Here is a 26,559-nt window from a genome sequence, read left to right as displayed (position 1 = left end):
TAAAGATGATGTATAAAGAGTAGGACAGCGCGAGTACTCAGTCCCCAGGCGAAGAAAATCGCTGTATCAGCCGGGAAACGCACCAGAGACTCCGTGGTCAAGAAATAGCGCCACTAACCACTACACCGCGAGCTGTGGGCTAGGGTAACAGGTTCTGATCGATATAGACTTCTTTCCGTTCATGGAAGATAAAGTCCAAATCACACCGACGTTTCAGGTTCATCCTGAGGTAGTTGCATATTTCGGCTGCTCACAAAGGAGTACTTGTAAGCAAGTCATCTAACTTCTTTTCGTGTCGACTCAAAGTAAATGTCCGAATATTTCTCTATTGTTCAGTTAGAAGTTTTTCCTGCTCGGATCTGAATATCTACAGGCATAAGAACACAAAGAGTTAATAATAGGTCTACCGGCCGCTGTGGAAGAGCGGTTCTAGGGGCTTCAGTCCGGAACCGCGCTGCTGCTACGGTCGTAGGTTCGAATCCTGCCTCGTGCATGGATGTGTGTGATGTCCTTAGGTTAGTTAGGTTTAAGTAGTTCTATGTCTAAGGGACTGATGACCTCAGATGTTAAGTGTCATAGTGCTTAGAGCCATTTGAACCATTTTTTGAATAACAGGTCTTTTTATAAGTTTTGATGAGTTGTTAGTATGTACTCAACTGGTAAGGTGATTGTGATTTAACAAAATATATATCGTAATTTTCGTCTTACCATAGCCAAACTGAGACCAAGGACGCCCAGAAACGTCGACACGTCGTGGTAACACTCGGTTCAGTCCAGAAGAAACCGCACATGTTTGGTTCCACTTCCAAGGTCTCTGCAGATTCAGAGTCTACCACTTAACGTCAAATATACTACAAAATAACATCTATTCAGACTGGTTTGTCTTTCAACAAGACATTCGACACTGAAGATAAACTCAAATAATAATCTCATATTAAATCATCTATCCATTGATTAAGTTTTTTATACGTTGGGCATTTTTTTACGATTACATTCTGATAGTTACATTAATAAAGAGTCTTGTACTACAGTAATAACAAAGCAGATTGAACAAGGAAAAAACCAGTTCTACGTGTAAACTTTAACCGCCACTGAAGATCGTGATTCCAGCGTCAAATTCTTTACGTTTGAAAGTAATCCGAGGTCTTGATGCTGGCTGGACTCATATTTGTCACAAGAGATAGCACGAATCTTGTAATTAAAAATCAACTGCTGCTGGAAGTCTTCTCTAAGATTACCTTGTTAATTCTTTCGTCTGCAGCCACTTTCCCCATTTTTTCTTTTGAAATTGGAAATATTTGTTTCACCTGAAAATAATATTGCCCTTTAAAAATATAAATAAGCAATATTAAATCATAAGGGTTAATTATACACAGACATGGTACAAGCTTAAACAGTATGTGAATTAGCTTTGCACCCTCTGTGAAAACTTGGTTCCTTAACCAATTAATTGTTTTAACTTAACCCCCCAAGCTTTATTCACGAAGTAATAAAGTAATCCTAAGCTTTAAACTGGCACAGAGGAATTATCTAGTACGAATAACCATAATAATTTACGAATAGCAAAAAGTACTATTTCTATTAATGCTACCATATTCGTGTAGAATTTTACTTACATGAAGAAAAAATAAAGAAACAGATAATTTCGTCCGCCTCACTAACCACTCGTTCGGCAGGTTTGAGACCTGTCTTAGTCACGTGGCAGTTGAAAGATGAGAGTTGTTACACATTCCTATCTGCCAAACTTACCTCAGTCAACTCTGTTCCAAAACTGAAGCTATGAGAGCTGATGGTGAGTAATGACAGCATAGTTCAACTGATAAGAGCATTCCAACCGGATGGCACGTGTGTAGGTTCAGTTCTAAGTCCGGCACAGTTATTATCTATTAGCGAATTTCTGAAAAACGCACACACCCCAGCAGAGTGAAACAGTCATGTACAAAACCCGGTTGCATTACAGCTAAACGTTTTCTGGGTGTCCTGAGGAAAATCCCTCCTTCATACAATGAATATTTATGGAGAATGTTAATGGAACCTTCTACCCAATTGTTTTGATTGGTATTTAGATATAACGGCAGCATAAGAAGTGTCAGGATGAGCAACGCCTCACCTACTCCCATACTAAGGAAATTTTCATCTACCGTAGTCATTCAACATATATTCGTTGAAATATAGACTTCTGTATCCATTTACTACATAAAAGGGTGCCTGCGACTTAACCCCGATTATATTTTATAATATCTTTTCACTTAGCCAAATAGTAACAGCGGGCTCAAAATGCGCCTGGCATTTTCAGCGGCCTATGTGAACTCACAGTCTCTGGAACTGGCAGGGATAGACAGCAACTGTGTTTCATCTGAAAGTGGCGGGCGTATTGATTCAAGATCTAGATGCAAAAAAATGGCTCCGAGCACTATGGGGCTTAACATCTGAGATCCTCAGTTCCCTAGAACTTAGAACTACTTAAACCTAACTAACCTAAGGATATCACACACATCCATGCCCGAGGCAGGATTCGAACCTGCGACCGTAGCAGTCGCTCGGTTCCGGACTGAGCGCCTAGAACCGGGCACAGCGGCCGGCAATCTAGCTGGAAACCACTAGCGAGGGTAAAATTTTATATATGTAGGTCACACAACGCCTAGCGCATAACCACGCGCTAAGAGAGTAAATGAGTGAACGAATCTTTTTTTTTTTTGTGGTAAGGTAAGGCATTAGGAAAGGAGATGAGGAATTTTTATTGTCTGTAATACAACATACAGTCACTAGTAATCCTTATTTTACAATTGTTACCTACTTTGGCCCATATAAACAGATAGTCGTCAGCATTCAGCTTATTCTTTCTTCTTGTAGACAAAGAAAAGGGCTTGTCGGGAACCAATGTACCATAGGGAACCTTAGCTAGTAGGCTGCTTATTGAATTGGTCAGCAAGGTCAATGTCTATTGCCTTCATAGACTTGTACACAGGAACACTGGGCCACCAACGGTACGATAACCACGTCGCACAGGCATTGCAGTGGTACGTTAACACAAGTGAACGTTGCCAGCCAACACCCAGGGACACCCAAGAGCAAAGCATCCGCACGCGTCTACAGCCGCAGAGCTGCGGAACAAAGAACTCCATGCGGGCCTGATGCAAACGTTTTGGCTTGGAAGACGTGGAGTATAGCGGAGAGTACAGACCTTCCAGCTGAGGTTCCATATGGTACATTGGTTTCAGACCACCCCTTTACTTTGTATAGAAGAAGATAGACGAAACTGAATGCTGACGAGTATTTGTTTACATGGGCCAAAGTAGGCAATACCAAATGCTGGCCAATTCAATAAGCAGCGCTTTATTTTATTGATAGTTATCAATATACATACACGATTAATCAATATACATACGAAGGTTGGAACTTAAATAGTGGCAACTATTTATTCACAACCGATACAAAAGAGTTACATGTTTGCACCTGTTGCTGTCCTTCAAAGTAGTCACAAGCGTTGTGTAGAACCCGTTGCCAGCGACGTGGAAGGCGTAGTACCCCCGTTAGCAGAGCCAGTTCTGTTGATGGTGCGAATGGAGTGGCCTACTGCCTGTCGAATCTCTGGAACAGTTCTGAAGCGAATGCCACGATGTGGTTCCTTCATCTGCGGAATCAAATCAAAGTCACAAGGACTTAAGCCCGAGGAGTATGATGGATGGTACAGTACTTCCCAGTCCCATCGGCCGAACAGAGCAGCCACAGCTTGCGCTGTACGGCGTACGCGCATTGTCGTGCATAATGATGGGTTGATTGCGCAGGAAGTTTCGCCGCTTCTTTCGCAAAGCTGGTCGCAGGTGATGCTCCAAAAATGAACAGTAATACTGTGCATTGACGATCTGTCGCAGAGGAACATAATGCGTTAGGATAACACCATCACAGTCGTACACGAGAATCACCATAACGTTGGACCGCTCCATTCGCTCAACAGAAGAGGCTCTGCTAACGGTGTACTGCGCCTTCCACATCGTTGGAAACGGATTTACACAACGCTGGTGGCTACTTTGAAGGACAGTGACACGTGCAAACATGTAACTCTTTTGTATCGGTTGTGAATAAATAGTTAACACTATATAAGTTCCAACCCACGTATTATATAAATAGATTCCTAACTCTTAGTCGAAAGCAATGCAGATTTTTAGTTCTTACCTGAACGCTATTAGGAAAAGAGTAAGATAAGGCGAAGAGCAGGCATGAGAGAATTAAACACCCGTATCAGGGATATAATTAATGGTGACAAATAAACAACATTTAGTTCCGTTTACTCTTAGGTAAAAGTAAGCGATGAAAAGACGCCAATAATCGACGTTATGTAAGGTCTGTGTTGCCCCCGAAGGCTTCGTTACTTCGATGATTAGTTTCAACTGCTGACGTCATCAGTGACCCTGTAGTTGTGGCATTGTACTACCCGGTGTGCGTGTTTGCCGCAAGTGAGGAATAAGCAACATTTCAACATGATCGCCTCTAAATTGAGACTTCACAAAAAGTTGTTACTTTCGTGTATCATTTCCACCATAGTACCTGATTGGTAGAAATTGGTTCAAATGGTTCAAATGGCTCTGAGCACTATGGGACTTAACATCTGAGGTCATCAGTCCCCTAGACTTAGAACTACTTAAACCTAACTAATCTAAAGACATCACACACATCCATGCCCGAGGCAGGATTCGATTCTGCGACCGTAGCTGCAGCATGGTTCCCGACTGAAGCGTTAGAACCGCTCGGCCTAGAAATCGGTAGCAGTGAGAGGGACGGGAGAGAACTTTTCTCATGTGTGTACATCTATTTCGTATTACATGTTTAAGGGATACGTACGCACATTACTTTTTGTGTACGCATATGACGAAGTACCTTTCGAATTATTTAAGTTTCATTGGGCTCCTTGTACAATTAATTTTAAAAATCGGTAGTTCTGTTTTCGAGGTTCACATAGTAATATTATGATAAGTGTATTAATACACCTCTGGCAGAGACTAACAAGTACCGTCGATGGGACGTGAAACTCTATCTTCCACTCTTCTGGAAGCCAACCCGTGAAGATTACCAATTTTTGTAATTTACATTTTCTTTTCTATGTCGTTGTTGATGTGACGTATTTAACTGCTAACCACTCGTAGAAAACGGCATTCTCGGCGAAGAAAAATTAATCACCCAATAAATGGATACTTGGCTTTGAATGGTTGAACGAAATGCAGTGGCTCTACCATTTTTTGCGTAATTCATGTTTAGGTAGTATGATTTTTGCGAATGACGTTAAATTAATTTATGGGTGATCCACCAAAATTTCCGATGACTATCAGAACTGTTTGCGAGCAGAGGCCGTTCAACTCGATCCAGTTTCGTAGTTACTGTGAATAAGCACCTCGTGATTGGAGGGTATGTGAAATAAGTCTAGTACCAATGCAACAATGAAAGTTATGAATCTAGAAGCTCCCCCCATAACTGCAGAAAAACAGATTGATATTTAATTACAGAAATTGTCTCTGATTCCTTCATGTACGAAATTATCATTCTTTTCTCTATATTAACAGCTAAACAGTAATGAGTTTCAACATCATTTGTAGTAATTGCGATAGATGCCCCAGCAAAGCATTAAATTTGTGTAGCGCATACTGAACATTAACCTCATTGATCTTCCCAGCTTACGTGATCTATGTTATCCAGGATTTCGCTGCAGGTCATTCTCATAAGGGCTGTGCACTGTTTATCTCGCAGACATGTATTTCCATGTCCAGTGCTGCAAACATTCGTTTCTACTCCTTTCAACCCATTCTAAGAACATGACAAAGTTAATTTTACAAGCAGTTTAATTCTCACGCTACTGTATGATTGTAATTTGTATGATCGGCAACTGCTCTTCTGGAACTAAAAAGAAATTATAGATTTCTTATTTATTTACTTGTGTCCACAACATAATATACATATGTAGTGTTAGTTTAATATCAAAAAATCACAATTTCACCATCTTGGTAGTTAATAACGTCCTCAGTCCGTATAACATTTTGATGCATTCTCAAAACATTATTCATGGTGCCTCTTGCACAATCAGACGGGCAGCCAGAACCTTAATAACCAGTTCCTGTTCAGCTCTTACTCGGATTTCATGCACCAAGACCATCACGTGTTCTCAAAGGAAAAAATCTACCGTTAATAACTCACATATTATTGTGTATTGCTTATAGCAGTAGTACATGCCACCACCGCATATATGCAGAAGCTAAGCGGTGTACGCATATCGTACCTTCCACAATATTAATTCCAACCAATGTTCCGTATTGAAATATAATTTAGGATCCTCTACCATAGGTATAATCTTGGTATCGTAGATGTGATACTCGTTGGATAAGAAGCCGCAGGAGGAAGTTCTATTCCACGATCATTTTTCACAGTAACCAGAAACAACGTTATTATTGTGCTATGAAATATAACTTCCACATCGTTGAGAGGTTACGGAATGAAGTTATGGCAGTAATGCTTGAGACCCGTGAAAAGGAACAGAAGAAGCACTCACAAGACCATATTCCAAGGACTTTAGCTGTAATATCCATGACAGGAAAATAACCATTCACATAGTGTGTTTCTTCTACACTGAGTGTTGCGTAATTGTTACATGAAAAATCGAAACGAAATTAACATAGTCTAAAACTTTCATGAGCTGTCGCACTGGGGGTGTTGACACAATAGTTGATAAATTGCAGTCATATACAGGACTAGTAGGTTTTAAATCCTAGTTCACCCATTCTGATTTAGTCTTCCATTGGCTCCCCTACATCACTTGAGGACAAAGCAGAGAGGTTCCTTCAAAATTCCTCCTCAACTAGGTGTAGGTGCCTTATAAGCAGGGCATCTCAACATGGTGCCAACCAGTAAAATTCTTTCCTTCGAGAGCTCCCCATTCAGAGGTTTAATTTTAATTTCTTCATTGCTCCTTTAAAGTTTCTCTATTTCCAAATACACGATGGCATTGGAACTGTAAAATACATCAGAGATGACTCTTTAATTTAATGCTGTATTGTTTGAAGAAGGGAAGGCAGAGACTTGAATCTATCTGTGAATCAAGACTTTCCGTTAAGAGTAAAATAATCATTGCTTTCACAAAATAAAGATTCACCTCCTCGAAACTCTTAGCCGCATCTCACCAGCTGCCTATTTGCAGTAATAATGGAGAACAGTTTCTGACTTGAAGCTGAGCACCCAACGTGTTGTGCTGTGGGCCACTAAAACATGAATCTCTCTAAAGACGTTTCACAGTGTAATAAAAACAGAAGTGAACACTCTCTTACACTTTATGGAAGTAATTTACCGAAATCATATGAGCCGTTATTCCCAGCTGCCTGTGGTAACTTCTTTCGAAAAATTCCCCAACTTATGCACCACTAGGCCATCTCCAAAAAGCGGAGGTTGCCCGGAATAATTTATCGAAGAGGCACGCGGGAAAGCCGTTGCGCGTCCCTCTCAAGTATTGATACGAGTTACGACAGCGGGGGGTCGCCAGCGCTGTACCGGATACCTCCACATTGTGCCTTTTTGTATGAGAAAATATGCGTCTTTCCAACAGTTTTCACAACTTAAGTACTCTTATGTGAAGAAACCACACATCTACTACTTACTATAACGGTTTTCAGGTATCATACAAATCTGAAAGCATCCGAAGCAAAGAACTCCGTACTTAATATGTTAACTGTTAGACACTACCACCGTCTCTGTGGAAAGAAAACATAACAACAGGAAACGTTATTTGTGTATCATGCCAGGTCACAAGCTCAGGGAAATTTAAATATCTGTATTTTATAGAGATCAGTATGTAGACGCATGTACTTGTGATAGGAAGCTGAAAAGTGCCCTTTACTGCAGGAACGAAGAAGTTCACACAGGAAAACTGCTTTCTACTTACCTTATCCAAGAACATATCAAAGAATCATGGAAACATAAGTAATTATTGGTTTTAGTGATGCCAGTAGGGTATCCTCCAAAGAACTGCAATAGTATAAATGAGGTGGGGACATTATTTGAAAACTAAAGTTGTATTCTAGCAAGTTACTTACAGAGTGAGGAATACTGATTGATTATGGCTTCACAGATGTTCAACGCGCAAATATCAGCTTACCTGATCGTAAATACGCTCACAGACCATGAAGTACAGGTAGTTATGGCAGACTATATATTAGTACATAATACTAAGGCCTTTTCCAGGAAGTGAACTAAGCAAGAAAAAAACCAGTCCATCAACATTATACGGGGTGGAAAACTCGGGTTCTTCTGTTTCCAAATACATAAAAAGCAAGTCTACGATCGCCAGTATTGGTTTTATTCAATGACCTGTTTCGTTCGTAGTGATCATCTTCAGACGATATGTCTCTTTGAAGATAACGAAAGGGCAAAAAGAATGTATAGCCATGACTGGTATCGTCACGTGGTACAAAAACTAGATAAAACTATGATAAACATTATTGACCTATAATGTAGGACCGTCGTTAGTGTGTGACAACGACGGCCCTACGATGTGAGTCGTATGTACTACAGTTTGATCATTTTATACTGTGTGATCTTGCCAACAATGACTATAAACTTTATTTGTCTCTTTTGTTAACTTTAAGGAAAGAGATCATCTCAAGGTGACATTACGATCGAAACCGTCTGTGGTATAAAACGAATACTGGTCATCATAGACTGTTTTGGTTTTTACATGTTGTTAAACTTTGGAACGCAGTTACCTTCAAGGTGACCGTGTCACCCCTTATCGCTTCTGTTTTCACTCTGCTTTCCTTTATGCCTTCAAGTGAAATAATAGTTACGCCATTGCTTTCTACTCAACTCCAACACATTCTTGTGATAGGCCCATTCGTTTAGAATGTGTGCCTTCTGTGTCTTCTTTACGTGAAAGTAAATCAGCAAACTGCTTGAGAAAAGCTGAAAGACGCATCATTCTTAGGTCCCAGCACATTAAAGTTGCCTTGACTGGGATGGAAAACACTGAAACGGATAAACAAATAGAAAAAAATACGATAAACAAGGAAGACCGAAAACCAACAGTTCGGCATGACACGAATGCTAGTTAATAGAGAAGCGCATGCGCGCAAAACCAAAGAAAGTAGCTCCTTGTGCTGTGGCACAAGAATCATCTAACAGCATAAATGTAAACAGCTTTCTGTTAGACAAAACATTTAAGGATAACTTAATTCAACGTCGCTCACGTGTGGGCTGGACGCATGGACATCCGCAAAAGTAGTTTCGTTTGACGTATTAGTACTTCTGTTTTGGGTCGCACTACCAGACCAGAAAAAAATCACCACGAAACTAGAGTAAAATAAAGCTCTAAAAATTGTTTCTATCTAAATTAATCCTTTTATTCAGTATGCTGGATGAAGTTTTCATATTATAAAGTTGTATTTTATCATTGTAACTCCCTCTAAGCTTACTAAATGTTTTTTGTAATTTCTTGCTGCACGTGGTTGCATTATACGACGCACTATCATGATCTATGCAAAGTTAAACACTACTTGATATGCTTATAAGTCTGTGAGAAGTGTGGTGAGTTTCCCACATTATACGAGGTGGTATGCAAAAGGAACCGACCAATTTTTTAACTTATTTATTTACATTTTGAGCACAAACATTCAACCCCTTCAAAGTACTCTACACTTGCACTAATTTACTTCTCTAATATTTTATTTCATTTTTTGAAACACTGATTTAATTTACCTGTTGTGGTGCTTGATTTTTTATTTACGCGCCAACTTCCGTAGGACCAAATTGAGGAGAAAATCTCCAAGGTCATGGCACGTGTCAGTACATGAAATTACAACATAAAAGTAATAACAGATAAAAATAAAATGTTTATGACCCCGAAAAAAGTCAATCCATAAGTTTAATTAAACACAATCAACAATACAACAAGAATCAGCTTAATTTTTCAAGGAACTCCTTCACAGAATAGAAAGAGTGACCCATGAGGAAATTCTTCAGTTTAAGATTTTTGTATTCTAATGGTAGCTTATTGAAAATGGATGCAGCAGTATACTGCACACCTTTCTGAATAAGAGCTAAGGAAGTCCGATCCAAATGAAGGTTTGATTTCTGCCGAGTATTAACTGAGTGGAAGCCGCTTATTCTTGGTTATAAGCTAATGTTGTTAACAAGAAATGACAGTAAGGTATATATATATATATATATATATATATATATATATATATATATATATATATATATATATTGAGAAGCCAGTGTCAATATACCCAGACTCGTAAACAGGGATCGACAAGAGATTCGTGACCTTACACTACTTATTGCCCGAACCGCCCGTTTCTGAGCCAAAAATATCCTTTTAGAATGGGGAGAGTTACCCCAGTATATAGTACCATACGACATAAGCGAATTAAAATAAACAAAGTGAATTAATTTTCATGTCGAACCGTCACTCACTTCAGATTCCGTTCGAATAGTAAAAATTGCAGCATTAAGTCTTTCATCAAGATCCAGAAGGGGGCTTTCCACGACAGTCTACTCTCTATCTGAACACCTAGAAATTTCAACTGTTCAGTTTCACTAAACATATGCTCATTCTGTGAAATTAAAACATAAGGTGTTGTTGAACTGTGAGTTAAGAACTGTAAAAACGGAGTCTTACTGTGATTTAGCATTAGTTTATTTTCTCAAGCCGTGAACTTAGGTCATGAACTGCACTATTTGAAACCGAGCCATTGGTGCACACAACTTCCTTTACTACCAAGCTAGTGTCGTTAGCAGACAGAAATATTTTAGAGTTACCCGTAATACTAGAGGGCATATCATTTATATAAATAAGGACCAAGAGTGGCCCTAACATTGATCACTGGGCCACCCCGCACTTTACCGTACCTCGCATCAAAGCCATTCTCAACACTGAAAAATAATGACCTTTTGCTGTCTGTTGCTAAAGTAAGAGGTGAATCAATCGTGAGCTACCCACGGTATTCCGTAATGGCCCAACTTCTGGAGCAATAGTTTATGATGAACACAATCAAACGCCTTAGTTAAATAAAAAAATATGCCTAGCATTCGAAACCTTTTGTTTAACCCATCCAGTACCTCACGGAGAAAAGAGAATATAGCACTTCCAGTTGTTAAACGACTTCTAAAGCCGAACTGTATATTTGATACCAATTCGCGTGATATAATGGATCAATTAAACTTACATATACAGTCTTTTCAGTAACTTTAGCAAACACTGATGGCATAGAAGTAGGTCTAAAACTACCCTTTCTCCCTTTTTGTAAAGCGGCTTTACTACTGAGTAATTTAATCGTTCAGGAAACTGACCATTAATAAAGGAAAAATTACAAATATGGCTAAATACAGGGCTAACATGTACAGCACAATACTTTAATCTTCCGCTAGGCAGTCCATCAGATCTATAAGAGACCTTAGTCTTCACTGATTTAATTACTGACTCAATCTCCCCGTTGTCTGTATCACAGAGGAGTATTTCAGACATCAGTCTCGGAAAGGCATTTGCCAAGAAAGTTATATGGTTCTAAGCAGAAACTAAAATTTTTATTTAATTCACCTGCAATGCTCAGATAATGATTGTTTAATACTGTGCATATATCTGATTCAACAGTAGCAGAAATATTTTTGTTACGAACTGACTTTATATCGTCGACTTTGTACTGCTAACCAGATACTTCCTTCACAACTGACGATATGGCTTTAATTTTATCCTGTGAATTAATTATTCTATTTGCATACCACATACTCTTTTCCTTCCTGATAACGTTTTTAAGCACCTTACAATACTGTTTATAATGGGCTACTGCAGGTTGATTGCGACTACTTCTAACATTTTGATATACACACATCAAAAACAGTTTCGCATCAGCCCGGTTCCCAGAACTCCTGAAGATAGACATTGACTGTGGATATTGTATGACAGACACAGTCCCTTTGACTGTTCAGAGATGTCACTAAACCCGCCCAAAGATGTAAACCACCATGCATGAGCAGCGCCTATTAGACGGAGGGGTCCGACAGCCGATCAGTTCCTGTCATTTCACCAGGAAGGAGGTACACAGCTAGTACTATCTGTAGTTCAACCATGCCTAGACGTTCAGTACCGCGGTTGGATCGCGCCCGCATTGTTACTTTGTGCCAGGAAGGGCTCTCAACAAGGGAAGTGTAAGGCGTCTCGGAGTGAAATACAGCGATGTTCTTCGGACATGGAGGAGATACAGAGAGATTGGAACTGTCCATGACATGCCTCGCTCAGGCCGCCCAAGGGCTACTATTGCAGTGAGTGACCGCTACCTAAAGATTATGGCTCGGGGGAACCCTGAGAGCAAGGCCACTATGTTGAATAATGCTTTTCGTGCAGCCAAAGGACGTCGCGTTACGATTCAAACTGTGCGCAATAGGCTGCACGATGCGAAACTTCACTTCCGAAGTTCACAGGAAGGTCCATGTTTGCAACCACGACACAACGCAGCGAGGTACAGATGAGCCCAGTAACATGCTGAATGGACCGCTCAGGATTGGCATCACGTCCTCTTAACCGACCAGTGTCGCATATGCCTTGAAGCTGACAGTCGTCGGAGACGTGTTTGGAGGCAACACAGTCGGGCTGAACGCCTTAGACACACTGTCCAGCGAGTGCAGCAAGGTGTAGGCTCCCTGTTGTTTTGGGATGCCATTATGTGGGGTCGACGTACGCCGCTGGTGGTCATGGAAGGTGCCGTAACGACTGTACGATTTGTGAATTCCATCCTCCGACCGGTAGTGCAACCATATTGGCAGCATATTGGCGAGGCATTCGTCTTATTGCCACCATCGTGCAGATCTTGTGAATGACGTCCTTCAGGATAACAACATCCATCGACTGGAGTGGCCAGCATGTTCTCCAGACATGAACCGTATCGAATATGCCTGGGATAGGTTGAAAAGTGCTGTTTATGGACGACGTGACCCACCAACCACTATGAGGGATCTATGCCGAATCGCCGACCAACAGTGCCTTGATGAACTTGTGTATAGTATGCGACGACGGATACAGGCATGCATCACTGCAAGAGGCCGTGCTACTAGGTATTAGATGTACCGTTGTGTACAGCAGTCTGGACAACCACCTCTGAAGGTCTCGCTGTATGGTGGTACAACATGAAATGTGTAATTTTCATGAGCAATAAAAAGGGCAGAAATGATGTTTATGTTGATCTCTATTACAATTTTCTGTACAGGTTCCGGAACTCTCGGAACCGAGGTGATGCAAAACTTTTTTTGATGTGTGTAATTCCTGCTTCGTTCTACATGATATCCTTATCCCACTAGTCAGCCACCTGGGTTGTCTATTGCTGCTACTACCCCGTTTAGAACGTTCTAATGGAAAGCAACTCTCATAGAGCATGACAAATGTGTTAAGGAAAGCGTTATATTTTTCATCTATGTTATCAGCACTGTAAACATCCTACCACTCTTGTTCGTAGACAAGGTTTAAAAAACTCTCCATTCCCTGATTAACTTTCCTACATAGTTTGTGATTATATGTGACCTTTGTTTGAGTACCTAAACCCTTAGTGTTAAAATTTGTGGATCATGGTCTGTAAGGCCATTCACCATTTTCCTAACAGAATGCCCATCTGCTAATGAAGAATGAATAAAAATATTCTCTATGGTTGTGCTACTGTTCCCCAGCACCCTAGTTGGAAAAAAAATCTGCGTTAGATCATATGAATTTAGGAGATCTACCAACATCCATTTTATTGCACCATCATATACAAAATTTGTATTGAGGTCACCACATATAACTAATTTCTGGTACTTCCTAAAAATGAATCAAGAACCTTCTCTAGCTTGACCAGAAATGTTATGAAGTCAGAGTTAGGGGACCTATAAACAACAACAGTTAGAATTTTAGTTTCACTAAATTCAACTGCCCCTGCACAACATTCAAATATCTGTTCAGTGCAGTGCCGTGATACGTCTATAGACACAAATGGTATACTGTTTTTACGTACTTAGCCACTCCCCCACCCTGCAAGGAACACATTAAAAAACAGCCAGCATATCTGTATCCTGGTGAAGGAAGCCTCCGAGTTGTCAAATTATTTATGTGGTGCTCCGATACACCAATAATTTCAGAGTCAACATCTACAAGGAGCTCACTAACTTTATCTATAATAACTCTTATATTCTAATGAAATAATTACTTCTCTACTAGGAAACATGACGTCCTCTGAAGGTGAGCCCCTAATTAGAGGGACTTCCTTTACGCGGGTAATCCTATCAGATGACTTCAATCTAAAAAAGGTGCAGCTCTAAAACCAACTACTACAGGAATTTTTCCATGAGTGATCCCACCACCACCCACTACGCTGTTACCTATAAGCTTTGCCAGCCTCCCCTTCCTCTACCTATTGAGGTGCAGGCCATGCCTAGTGAAACCCGATCTACTGATAGACCCAACTAGCACCAATGGAAAGTGACCCATGCCCTCTGCCATCGGCGCCCTCCCCAGCCCCATGTCAACGCGCCTAACAGCCGCATTGAGATGAGGCCGATCATGACGCTGAAACAATTACACGAAATGCATATTAGTGCCGCCAGTCTGAGTAGCTATCTGTACCAGGTCACCACCTATATCATATTCCCCGTCCCTATCAACACTGTTCCCTGCTCCACCCGCTATCACTACCTGATCCCTCCTTCGTAAAATTCCTAAATAACTCCACTATGTTGTCAGGCACCTGAGTCAAGCCTGCACTGGGATTCACAGTGCTGGTGACCTGGTACTCACTCCCCAACACTTCCTGCAACTCCTGTTCCATATCTCTACTGTGCGAACTACCTAGCAGCAGAACCTTCTCCTTCCTGTTAGACTTTGCAACTGACCTAGGCTTCCTATCTGCTGAGGATTGCTGCATGTTCCCTACATCTACAGCTACAGGAGGCTCTTCTCCACTCAACTCTGACAGTGGCTCAGATCTATTGCATATACGCGAAGTGTAACTGTCTGATACCTCCTCATCCTAGTTGCCTTCTTGCCAACTGCCAGTTCCCATTCCCCACCACCGTTCACCCCCCTCAGCCTATCTTGTACCTCCTTTGCGCATTGCAACTGCACCTGAAGGCCACAACTCTAACGCTCCTGCTACTATATCAACTTATTTCTACTATACATTCTGCACTCCCAGGAGAAGATCTCGCTAGAATGCCCACTGGCTTCCCCACTGCATTCCCCCACAGGAAATACTTGGAACAAATCCCACACCATAACCCACTACTCACAAACCTACGACAGAGCCCACACTTCTCACTCAAGGTAAAAAAGAAACTATACACCTACGTTACCTAAGTTCAGTTACACCAGTATAACTATTTATAGAAGTAACAATAGCGGTCTCGAAATTCTCTGTGTACTAAGAAGCAACTATTTCCCTGCTTGACAGCAGCTCCGTCGTTTTTTCTTCACCTCAGCAACATTATCACAACGCTTTCCTTTCATGTCTCATTTCATTCAAGGAAAATGAAAGTCGCAGGGAGCAAGTTCGGGTGAGTATGGAAGGTCCGGAACAGGAGACTTGTAATTTTTCGTCAAAAATTGTCATACTGACAAGGCTGTGTGAGCAGGGGCATTGTCGTGGTGGAAAAACCAGTCACCCATCTGCCACAAATCGGACCATTTCCGTCGCACACTGTTGCGCAATCTTCTCAAAACTTCCGAACTTCAAAACATTAAATCGATGACTCCTCTCACGTCGAAAAAACATTTCTTTTAATGTCTGATTTCACCTGACGGCCTTTCGTGAGGCTAGGCGAAGTTGAAGTCTTTCACGGACATGATTGTTGCTTTGATTCACCAGTCATAATTTTTGAAAAAGAGTCTGTATCATTTCGGGACTCTTCACCGAGCGAGGTGGCGCAGTGGTTAGCACACTGGACTCGCATTCGGGAGGACGACGGTTCAATCCCGTCTCCAGCCATCCTGATTTAGGTTTTCCGTGATTTCCCTAAATCGCTTCAGGCAAATGCCGGGATGGTTCTTTTGAAAGGGCACGGCCGATTTCCTTCCCAATCCTTCCCTAACCCGAGCATGAGCTCCGTCTCTAATGACCTCGTTGTCGACGGGACGTTAAACACTAACCACCACCACATTCGGGACTCTTCATTCAAAACTCACCATACTTCCAAGAGATCTTGTTTTCGTTCAGCAATCAGCAGTCGTGGCACGAATTTGAAAGCCACTGTTTTCATTTCCAAATCTTCTTTAATTCGCTGCGCTTAACTCCAAGTCGCTTCCGACAGCTCCACAACTATTCAGTGATCTGCATTCGATCTTCGTTGATCGTTCCTCTAATGTTTTCAACACTTTCATGTGTTCGGGCCGTATTAGGGCGACCAGAACGAGATATGCAATCAACTTACATTTCACTATTTTTGAAACGGGAGTGGCACTCAAACACTTGATTTTTCCGCATAGCATCGCCCTAGTACGCCGTTCCTGCTATTTCAAGAGTTTCTGTTCCACTTTCTCCGAGCAAAAACCAGAATTCCTCCAGCGCATGCTGTTCTCGAATATCAGACATTGCAAAAACGGCAACACAAAAAACTGTTGTCTCTATAAACTCTGCGTACGCACTCGACTTACTTATTATGGTATTTTTCGGCCTATGCGCTCCTAGTGGCAAAACGCGGTACTACAAAAGCTCTGCCCACCAAAAGTTAGTTCGGTTCCTTTTGAGTACCCCCTCGTGCTATCAGATTGTGAGAGAGCCTGAAAATATTACACGAGTTAGTGTTTAGCTTGACATTTTAGCTACTAAATCTCAAACCGGTGTTGTCAGTCACTGAACTCATCAGTTATGGAATGATGGTGAAAGACAGTCAGAATTATTTGCTGACTAAATAATGATATTAAAATACGTATATCAAAATTTACTCACAGTAGTTTCTTTTGGTAGTGTAGTAATTTAAATAACAAAAATCCAGTGGCGGATCCTAGAGCCTGGGAGTACACTTCCACAAAATTAAATTCAAATGTTTTAAATTTATGTGTGGTTACTACGTTAGGTTGGTGTGACATCCACAGTATTTTTGCCGACAATGTTTGCACGGAATTCGACATGCCTGATGTGAAATGAAGAGCCGCTCCTTCTGATACATTTGCGACATACACATTTCATCGATTGTGTACCACTAATTTTGAGTCATAATTGATGGATGTCGGATAATAATATCAAGTGAAATATGTGTTGTTAATAACAGTGATGATGTAAATTGCTATTCACTCCCTTCAAAGGAACAAAACAGATGCCAGTATGTCGGTAATAATTAATTGTTTTATAACAACTTTGAAGCATCTCATCTGCATGACAGCAAAGTAACGTTATTTTCAAAATAGATGGTTTTATCGGAGAACCACGTATGTGATTCGCGATGTGCGGGACAGCTGTGAATAGAATTTTTCATCCCATTACACGCAGATTCAGGTCAGGCAACTGCGACAATTAATTTACACAGATTGTTTTCCTCTTGATTAAGATCGTCTGCCAAATGTTTCGTTTTGTGCTGCCATACCTCAGATAATGTAATTGCCTTTTCTCGTTATGAATACCACCTACATTTTCACGCTTGCTATCCCCACCTGATTGGATTCCACTCATCGGTGGTCGGCGCTTAAAACTTTTACGCAAAACGAGCAGCACATTTTCCCCAGCGGCATCCACTACAAGTTGTTCAATAGGTATGAGGTGTCCTATTGCAGTAGCTGGGCATATAAATGATACAAACCACCGTTTATCACGTGTTGCCATTTGACGTTGTTAGTATTGCAGTATCGCACGGGTGGCATAGAAATGTTCTTTTGCATGAAGGGTTTTAAGTACATTACATTAAACCAAAAGATACCAGTTTATCGAAAGATCTATCGTCAGCGCTATTAGGGTAGGAAACCGTTTTCAGTGGGAAGCACCCAAGCATTTGATAGGATACTCTTCTCCCACGTAAGTTTTAATAGAAGTGTTTTCTTCGCTTATGAGGAGTGGTATTGTGTAAACGTGGGTGACAGGACTGATACCGATAGTACGCCGATTTAGAAGGCACAGAAGTTAAGGTTTCGAATTTCTATTCTTAAAATCTGGGTTCAAAATTTTGGTTCAGCCAGTAAGATTTAGATTTTCCGATGTACTCTTACATCACTCAGATTTATCCTATCGACCTCGTCATCAACTGGACGACTGATCTTCCTTTCCTTCATTGTAATGATCTAGAAGTCGACGATAAGTTAAACAAGAACATTGTTTGTTACATTCACTGTATGATTCAGTCCTTTTTGCGCTGCGCATCCTTGTTGGGAACCAAATTACACTTGCCTTCAGATTTATGAGATGAGCGTTACCGGACCGTTGGTGTTCTTCATCAAATAGCTTAGGTTCCCTCTAGTCAATTAGCTTAAAACTGTCTACTTAAAAGGGAATCAACGTCAGATGTGTGTCTTTAGCGTGCAGCAGCTACTGATTGCAATATCTGTGTACAAACTACAAATACCTCTCCCTCCCCCATTTACAACCCAGAGAAGTAAGCCTTTTCCCTGATGAGAAATGAGGCCGTCTGGGTGTAATTCGCACACATCGTCAGAGAATGGAATTCACAACGGCGAAACGTCCAGCGGCGGAGAGACAACATGAGAAGCAGATCAGACTGGAGCACGCAGAATACATATGTTGCCTACCTCGAGTGTTTGCTGCAGGCTCAGTAATTAATCAAACGAATTGAACTTCATACTTGCGTTGACAAATGATATCGTACACAGACACTACACTGGGCTTTAGTGTACTTGTAGCAGGGCGGAATGAATTCAGGCCTAGGACGGTGGATAGCGCTGGTTCCACTTCGTGTATTGTAAAATATTATCTGCATATCGCAGAGCATCTGCCCTGCCACTGCTGCAACACTGGTTATGTCAATAGATGGAATTTGCGTTAGTACCTCTCTCTTCTACGGGATTGGCTCCAGCTTCTTAATGTTAACTGAGTCTAACCCTGATTTTGTTCTGAAAGTGGTGCCCTGTAAATTTATTACTGGCACATTCAGGACGCCTTTTAGCACCTAGTAAGAAGTCTAACGTAATAAATCTAGCCACAGCAGAAGCTTGCATTCAGCGAAATGCGGCCCAGTTACATATAGAACAGACTGCGCAGTCTGGACTACAAACACTGAGGTCAATATTATAAAGGTAATAGCTGTCAGAACTTATTTCCTGATGCAATGTGGAGCTGAGAAGACGAAATGGAAAGAATTGAAAGAAAAAGAAGCAGAAAGTCTGCTGTCGATGCAAGTACGAGAAGCTGGGGATAAAGACCTTCCTAGTATGCATGAACCTAAATACCTAATGTTGCATCAGAAAAGGACCCTATAACGAATCTGTACTCATAGGTGCCCCGCAATTGCTGTATCTTTCACGCAGGGTCCACAAATTTATAAAACCATCTTCGAATTGTGTTCCACTGGATCGATATTCTGTAGGAAAGACGTTTATATACCACCTCAAGTCAAAACTATACAAAAATCTGATTTCTCGCGTCTGGTTTAGAGATGGTTTCACCATAACGCTACCTCTACAGCTCTAATTGGTATAAACTACGTGCCAATAATTACACTACTGGTCATTAAAATTGCTACACCAAGAAGAAATACAGATGATAAAGGAGTATTCATTGGACAAATATGGCATACTAGAACTGACATGTGATTACATTTTCACGCAATTTGGGTGCATCGTTCCTGAGAAATGAGTACCCATAACAACCACCTCTGGTCGTAATAACGGCCTTGATACGCCTGAACATTGAGTCAAACAGAGCTTGGATGGCGTGTACAGGTACAGCTGCCCATGAAGGTTCAACACAGTACCACAGTTCATCAAGGTTAGTGATTGGCGTATTGTGATGAGCCAGTTGCTTGGCCACCATTGACCAGACGTTTTCAATTGGTGAGAGATCTGGAGAATATGCTGGCCAGGGCAGCATTCGAACATTTTTTGTATCCAGAAAGACCAGTACAGGACCTGCAACATGCGGTCGTGCAGTATCCTGCTGAAATGTAGGGTTTCGCAGGGATCGAATGAAGGCCACAGCCACGCGTCGTAACACATCTGAAATGTAACGTCCACTGTTCAAAGTGCCGTCAATGCGAACAACAGGTGAACGAGACGTGTAACCAATGGAACCCCGTACCATCACACTGGGAGATGCGCCAGCATGGCGATGACGAATACACGCTTCCAATGTGCGTTCACCGCGATGTCGCCAAACTCGGATGTGACCATCATGATGCTGTAAACAGAACCTGGATTGATCCCAAAAAATGGCGTCTTGCCATTCGTGCAGCCAGGTTCGTCGTTGAGTACACCTTCGCAGTCGCTCCTGTCTGTGTCAAGGGTAACTGCAGCCGTGGTCTCCGAGCTGATAGTCCATGGTGCTGCAAATGTCATCGAACTGTTCGTGTAGATGGTTGTTGTCTTGCAAACGTCCCCATCTGTTGACTCAGGGACCGAGACGTGGCTGCATGATCCGTTAAAACCAGGCGGATGAGATGCCTGTCATCTTGACTGCTAGTAATACAACGCCGTTGAGATCCAGCACGGCGTTCCGTATTACCCTCCTGAACTCACCGATTCCATATTCTGGTAACAGTCTTTGGATCTCGACCAAGGCGAGCAGCAATGTCACGATACGATAAACCGCAATCGCGTTAGGCTACAATCCGACCTTTATGAATGTCGTAAACGTGACGGTACGCATTTCTCCTCCTTACACGAGGCATCACAACAACGTTTCACCAGGCAACGCCGGTCAACTGCTGTTTGTGTATGAGAAACCGGTTGGAAACTTTCCTCATGTCAGCACGTTGTAGGTGTAGCCACCGGCACCAGTCTTGTGTAAATGCTCTGAAAAGCTAATCATTTGCATATCACAGCCTCTTCTTCCTGTCGGTTAACTTTCGCGTCTGTAGCATATCATCTTCGTGGTGTACCAATTTTAATTACCAGTGGTGTACAATATACCTCAGATATATCACTTTGATTTGGTTATGATTATGTGCTACCATTTCGTGTCCCAACACAGGTCCTATCACAACCTTTGGACAAAAGTGAGGCATGCGTGGCGCAAGCAAGACGATGACAACAGTGTGAGCTGAGGTCTACTACGTTGCAACGTAGGGAGTGGAAGAGAGCCTCATAGGATGCTTGGCACAGGTGATTTGGGAACGGAGAGAAGGAAATTTTGGCTTCGTACGAAGTGAACAAGGGTGCAAACACTCACGGATTTAATTTAAGAACATTTTGTTTCCCAATAGTTCAGTCTTATTCGGAGAGGTGTCTCACAGTGGCTATACACACTGAAGAACCGAAGAAACTGGTACACCTGCCTAATATCGCGTAGGGACACCGCGAGCTCGCAGAAGTGCATCAACACCATCTGCCATGGACTCGACTAACGTCTGAAGTAGTGCTGGAGGGAACTGACACCATGAATCCTGCAGGGCTGTCCATAAATCCGTAAGAGTACGAGTGGGTGGAGACCTGTTCTGAAAAGCACGTTTGCAAAGCATCCCAGATATGCTCAATAATGTTTTTGTCTGGAGAGGTTGATGGCCAGTGGAAGTGTTTAAACTCAGAAGATTGTTCCTGGAGACAATCTTTAGCAATTTTGGACGTGTGGAATGTCGCATTGTCCTTCTGGAATTGCCGAAGTCCGTCGTAATGCACAACGGACTAGAATGGATGCAGGTGATCAGGCAGGATGCTTACGTACGTGTCACCTGTCAGAGTCGTATCTAGACGTTTCAAGGATCCCATATCACTCCAACTGCACGCCCACACCATTACAGAGCCTCCCCCAGCTTGAACAGTCCCCTGCTGACATGTAGGATTTGTGGATTCATGAGGTTGTCTTCATACCTGTACACGTTCATTCGGTCGACACAATTTTAAACGAGACTTGTCTGACCAGGCAAAATGTTTTCAGACATCAACAGTCCAATGGCAATGTTGACGGGCCCAGACGAGGCGTAAAGCTTTGTGTCGTGCAGTCATCAAGGGTAAACGATTGGGCCTTCAGCTCCGAAAGCCCGTATCGATGATGTTTCGTTGAATGATTCACACCCTGACACCGAATGATTGTTCAGTATTGATATCTGCAACAATTTTCGGAAGGGTTGCACTTATGTCGCATTGAACGATTCTCTTCAGTCATAGTTGATCCCGTTCTTGCAGGATCTTTTCCCGGCCGCAGTGATGTCGAAGACTTGATGCTTTACCGGATTCCTGCTATTAACGGTATACTCGTGAAACGGTCATACGCCAAAATCCCCACTTCATCGCCACTTCGGAGATGCTGTGTCCCATCGCTCGTGCACTGACTATAACACCACGTTCAAACCCACTTAAATCTTGATAACCTGCCGTTGTAGCAGCAGTAACCGACCTAACAACCGCGCCGGATACTTGTCTTATATTTCCGTAGCCGATCGCAGCGCTGTATTGTGAATGTTTACGTATCTCTGTATTTGGATACGCTTGCCTATACCAGTTTCTTTGACGCTTCTGTGTATCTTTGCACATAAACGATTACACCCTACCAGTCTGTATCCTAGTCCTTTCCAACAACTACCGGTCCTGAGTTCTATCTATCACATTCAGAGATGAGCACACTGCTTGGCACTCGTCCCAATAACTCAAGATCATATACTTCAACCGAGACATCATTTGTTTCTGAGTTACAGAAAATATCAACTATTACTCGTTGCACCTCAACACAATCACTCGCAGTAGGAGACAAGTGCGAGACGGTACTTGTTCCACATTATACCCTGCCACACAGAAAATATCAACTCTTAGTCTTGCAGCTACCAGAGACAAAAGCTACAGAGGTTATTATTCTCTAACAGGTAGAAAATTCAACATAACTGTTGCTGGGCATTTGTCGGAAATCCAGCTGTACTCTGGCGAATGTGAATAGAATTCTCGCAGTTTATACTGTATCAGCATCAAGTTATCACTCTTTAGTGACTGCTCCCGAAAACTCTGCTGCTGTACCGCTCCTAGCTGCTTCGTGGTACTAACTGTCTTGGATCCCCGCACTTACTGTATATAAACTGGCTTTCTCAGAGCTTTTGAGCAAGGTTCTGGCGATTAGGTGTTTTCCCTGATTCTTCTGAAGACCTTCCTAAGGACCCTTCCAGAACTTTCCAAAAAGTTCGCGAACATTCTGGCTACATGCCATGCAAGCGTCAGCTTGGTAGCAGAGGGTATTGTACCCTCCTAGCCATGACAGCGCCATCGCTTCCTCAGCAAGTTGTCAACAAATCTGACTTCATACGGAGTGCACGGCCACGTTTTGATGTCTGCCGCACACTACGCTTTGTGCATCATCTTAAATATTAATCACAGCAAAGTTTCTCTCTTTTCCTTGCAGCCGTTACATTTGTTACATTAATAAAATTCTACAGCGATGAAACCTTCCTCCCGCAAAATAACTCGTGATCACTTACACAGTGTGCCATTAATTCGTTTAAATGTACAAATGCATTTTTAAAGATTTTTCTTATAATGCAATAACATGATTTTCATTTTTCTTTTTTTCTCACTATTCTTTCAGTAAAGTTCATTTTCTTCTTCATTAGTACGTTTCTCATAAATGACGACGTCATTTGCCCTTCTCGATCGAGTAGACTCAGGTGTATTGACTACATTAGTCTCAACACATACTGACTGGCAACAATTTCCACCGCCAAAACAGTTTTTGAAATGCTTAAATATTTATTTGCAACACGGGCAATGCAAGCAACACCAAGCTTTAACTATCACTACAGTTAATATGAAGCCTACATTTGTAGGTATAGAATAGTGTTTCTCTCTAATCTCATGGTCCATTTCATTTTGTTCTTGATTAGTTTGTTGCTCCACATCCTCCAGTTTTTTCTCAGCTACCAGTAGGTCGCCTAATGTAGTCCCTACATGTCTTGGTGTAAATTCTAATGGTACTTCTGATAGGTTCAGTTTTCTCTCCAGTTTTTCACAACAATCTATTTCCGTGTAATACTAGGTAAAATGTCTTTTCCAGTTATAGTGGTCTATGTTATTCTATTCGTCTGGATGCACAGCTTCGATCCACCACCTTTGAAATTTTTATAGAATATCAGCAATCCCAGGCCACGTAGGTGAATATCCCTATAAGCCTATTCCTTACTCAGAATAGTCGCACTTTCTTCCTTCAGACATATATGTAGAAATTTATTATCGCTAAGATGCGTCCACATAGCGTTTTCTAAGGTAATTAACTTTTAGGTGCAATTCTTTGGAATGACCCTGCTTTGTAATAAATGGACTTCACACTCGTCCTCACTGGACATGGACCACTTTATAAAAGTTTATTTAAATATTTGTATCCCGTTAAGTCCCCTCTTTGCATTGTATTTGATCTGCTGAGAGTCCACCATAGAACTTCTTAGAATTAACTAGTACTAAATACTCTCTTCCTGCCTGTATATCTGCAGTATGTCTCTCCTTGTATCGTGGTTCATCTCTTGTTGTGGTTTGGGGTGTCAACATTCTATAGAAATTGAGCTCATTGGTTTCTAGTAGTGGGATGCTAATAACATATCATAATACATTATCTGACCTCTAAACTCATTATTTTCAGCAGAAGTAACCTTACATGTATTACTACCTGTCTTCAGATTTGTGTTTCTGGCAATGTAACTTTTCTGTTAACAGTGATACGCAGCAGTATAGTATGGGTAGATTTACTTATGAAGTGTTCGCCGATACTAGTCTCCTGCGTGGATTCACTGAATGCCGTGGAAGAACGACCGTGGCACAGTTTTTCGAGATGTTCCCACAGCGACAGCAATCACCCCACATTGCGTTCTGCGTCTGAGAGTTGTTGCCTTACAATGTGTTTCGTGCTGTACGTTTTTGTGCTTGTGTATCAGCAGCTGTTTATGAAGCATCAAATGTAATTCTTGTAACAAACAGAATAATGGTACTTAAATTACTAGTATGTAGCTAGGTACACGAAAATAGTGAGACAATATCTCTCCATAACCCTATGAATTTAATCGGAGGTGCATGTGGCACACCGGCCCAATCCGACGGAAGACATGGACTCAAGATGCCAAATACGCGGCGGAAGTACATGCGAAGAGCTGCAATCACCGAAAGGTCGCTGCATGTAATTCCTCTCGTGAACATCTCTCGCCGCGGTCTAGATAAACACAGCCGGGTTATCCGACAGGCTGGTATTTTCTTCCACTCTGCATGGTTTCCATCTCGCCGGCCTCCAGTTTATCTCCGCTACGTTATCGCATCGTTTCCGTTTCTCGTTTGATCCCTGTTTAGGATCTGTTGCTTGTCTTTCATTTACTCGTCTCGTGTTATTAACGAGAACGTCTCGGCTAAGATACTTGTCAGGCCACCTCGTCTTCTCAGTTCTGCCCGCCTTCGGGCTACATCTACACTGTTACTCTGCAATTCATAATTAAGTGCCCAGCAGAGGGTTCATCGAACTACCTTCAAGCTACTTCTTTACCGTGCCACTGTCGAATAGCGTGCGGAAAAACGAACAAGTAAATCTTTCCGTCCGAGCACTGATTTCTCTTGTTGGCTCTGAGCACTATGGGACTTAACATCTGAGGTCATGAGTCCCCTAGAGCTTAGAACTACTTAAACCTAACTAACCTAAGGACATCACACACATCCATGCCCGAGGCAGCATTCGAACCTGCGACCGTAGCGGTCGCGCGGTTCCAGACTGAGGCGCCTTCAACCGCGTGGCCACACTGGCCGGCGATGTCTCTTGTTATTATGATCATATCTTCCTATGTAGGTGGGTGCCAACTAAATATTTTCACACTCTAAGGAGAAAATTGGTGATTGATATTTCATGAGAAATTCCTACCGCAGAGAAAAACAACTTTGTTCTACTTCTGTTGGTTCAACAAGCGAATTCTCTCGAGTTGGTTCTTCCCACTCCTTCTGAGATTCCGTCGCCTCGCTGCTTCAGCGTTTTGGATTGACGATATCGACCTTTGTCACCACATCAGCAATGCAACATGGTCCTCAGGATGCACCAACTATCTTTTGTAGTTCTATTTTCTATCCGTCCCGAAATAGACATTAGATATAACTGAAGCTTTTATAGCACTCATTTTGTGAACCAATAGAAGCAAAACTTCAAAGCGTGGTGTTCTACACGGTCTTATCCTCTTAGCCGCGACCCAAGAAAGTGCAACTCGTCCAACGAGAAGCCCATACCGTTTTATAAGCCGGCCGCTGTGGCAGCTCTAAGCGCTTCAGTCCGGAACCGCGCTGCTGCTACGGTCGCAGGTTCGAATCCTGCCTCGGGAATAGATGTGTGTAATGTCCTTAGGTTAGTTAGGTTTAAGTAGTTCTAAGTCTAGGGGACTGATGACCTCAGATGTTAAGTCCCATAGTGCTTAGAGCCATTTCAACCATTCGTTTTATAAGTTACTCGTTTCCCCATTGAAAAACACTCGCGGAGG

This window comes from Schistocerca serialis, chromosome 3 (genome assembly GCF_023864345.2).
Source record: "Schistocerca serialis cubense isolate TAMUIC-IGC-003099 chromosome 3, iqSchSeri2.2, whole genome shotgun sequence".
Taxonomy (NCBI): Eukaryota; Metazoa; Arthropoda; class Insecta; order Orthoptera; family Acrididae; genus Schistocerca; species Schistocerca serialis.
The sequence above is the reverse complement of the archived record's forward strand: the minus strand, read 5'-3'. Positions refer to the sequence as shown.